Source organism: Thermobia domestica, chromosome 5 (assembly GCF_964235325.1).
Source record: "Thermobia domestica chromosome 5, izTheDome1.hap1.1, whole genome shotgun sequence".
In the NCBI taxonomy this organism is placed as follows: domain Eukaryota; kingdom Metazoa; phylum Arthropoda; class Insecta; order Zygentoma; family Lepismatidae; genus Thermobia; species Thermobia domestica.
The window spans coordinates 218,865,569-218,868,200 of record NC_137458.1 but is presented as its reverse complement, the minus strand read 5'-3'; positions in this window follow the sequence as shown (position 1 = coordinate 218,868,200).

Below are 2,632 nucleotides of genomic sequence, written 5' to 3'. Positions count from 1 at the left end.
GTCGAAAGGAGATAACCTTTTTTCTCGTCTCGTGAGAAACATTAGTGATCGCGTCTTGGGTATGCTATTCACGTCAGATTGGTTTGTGTGTTCAGTTATGTCTCGTTTTGCATATAAAAAATGAAAGCGAGCACACTCTTCATTTTTCAAAGAGTGAGATATTCGCACCAACTGAGTGCAGTATTATATAAAAACGAAAAGAACCTATTAAAAACAAATATGGTCTATGACTGGTTAGCTTTTCAAAAAAAAAAGGTCTTAAAGATACACACACACACACACACACACCACACTTACTTTTAAAAAAATCGATGTTGAAATATGCAATAGATTCTTTCGTTATAGAAAGCTAACATAATTTAAAGCTTGTTACAGCTTTATTTATCAAAACAAGCTTTTTTTTTTGCACAATGCCTAACATATTTCCAGTACACTTGGTATCAGGTTCAATCCAGTATGGAATACACACCTCTGGAAAGATATAAGGAATGGTTCTGATACAATTGTGATATTAGGTTCTCTACTTTATATTTTCGGAGTTGATTGAACTAGTGATGATTTCAAGGCCCGAGGAGATTACTATCTATCTCTCACGAATCTACGAAATTTCCCTCGGGGAGTATCTCCGACCGTACTCAAGGATTGTATCAGCATTTTGTCAGTACTATTCCCGAAGGAACGTGGTGTTAATCTCTAAGCTAGTACTACTGCCGAAAGAAGGGTGCCTGTACACTCGCACAAGTGTAGTGCGCTCGTCACGTTGGGCGCTGGATAGAGGATTCTAAGAAAGCTAGCGTACAATAAATATGCTCACTGCTCACTTGCTCACTGATTGTGTTCATTCAAATACGTTGATCTATTTTTAGGATATGAAAAGAGTTATTGGCATATTAAGGCACCTTTTGAAACATTCTTTATTAATTATAGTATGTAAATAAGAATCATCTCCAGCAGAAATTATTACAGATTAACCATTTTGTAACTGTTCATATTCAAACATTCAATTCAACTGCCAAGTAAGAATAAACCCGAATTTAATAGGAACCAAAGGAAAATGTTTTGCTTTAATTTTTACAGAAACTATTCAAAAGTAAATATTAAATTAGAGATATGAAAACTGTAGTAATAAACTATAATTAAGCATTTTACGATCATATAAGCCTAGCAAATCGAGAGAAGTTACTTTAAAAAATGTAATTTCAAACGAACAAAATTTCAACTAATGTATTTTTAGTATTCTTATCGATTTTGTTTATATTTACAAATTTGTTTATTTTCTACATTAGTTTTCAAGTGCTTGCTAAATTACGCTTTCACTTAGACTTTTTATGAGAAGTGCAATCACTCTTTACTAAAGAGAATATTGGTGAAAGAATGTATTAAAGAAAGGGTCTTTTAAGACTTAAAAATACACAGATCAAATTATAATTAACAGATTTAAAAATACACAGATCAGTATTATAATTAACAAACGTGTTCAACTTTTGTATAAAACTTTTCAAGTATCTAAATGTATTCTGTATTTCTATAAGCAATAGAAAACTGCCAAAAGCTATCTACTACAGTAAATTACTGGTTAAATGTTTTTCAATAAATAGTTAATTATAATGAGCATTGTCAAGTGCAAGGATCTTATAAAATAGAGGATCTGCCCTTACAAAAAAATCTTGAAGCCATACGTTACAGTTTTGCAACCCCTACTCTGCCCACTCTGCCCAATAGGATCGCAATGTTTTGAGCCAACAAACATGGCGGAAACGAAAGTAGCCAATCAGACGATGCAAGAAACGAGAGTAGCCAATCAGACTTGGCGATGCTCGGTTGTTTATTGGCTTCATTAATTTAATAGGATGAAGATACATATGGGCAGATCCTCTATTTTATAACATCCTTGGTCAAGTGATTATTACAGGCAGTTTTAATAATATTACAATAGAAAAAGAAAGAAGCATTTGGTCTTAATACTTTTACAATAACATTTTTAATATCTCATGAAAAGTTCTTTTAAAGTATACTCAGTCAGGAAATTCATTTTTATTCTAAAAATCGCGCAAAATAAACAAACAAATGATTGTCTATATTTAATATTGTTTACTTAATGTTTTATTTACCTGAATTAAACCATTCTAGAAATTATTCGCCTATGTTTCGTGATGAATCAAATAAACTTTAGAAGCAAATTCTTCCTTATATAATTTAATTTTAATTGAATACATTTAGGACAACAATATTAAATAATATACCTCAAACCTTCTAATTTGTAATAGAACCAAACGATATTATTGATTTTTGTAAAATGAAGGACCTGTTTCTAATGAGATAAAGTTCTAATTTATAAAATGAATTACTTCTTCAGCTATAATGTTGTTTAAATTCTATGTAATTTCTGCAATTAGCAATTTACACTAGCAATTATAATGAACACTAATGCAAAAATCATAGTCAGTATGAAATAAAAATCATTAAACAATGTCACACAACTTTTACGATAGAATCTTACTGTAAAACGAAAGTTAGTAAGATTGAAAATAATTAATGTACTATTAATAGATATTAATTTGTGAATAATATGTTTTTTAATCTAATATAAAAAATTAAAAATATTTTACATCCTATAATGAAATTTGTGGTA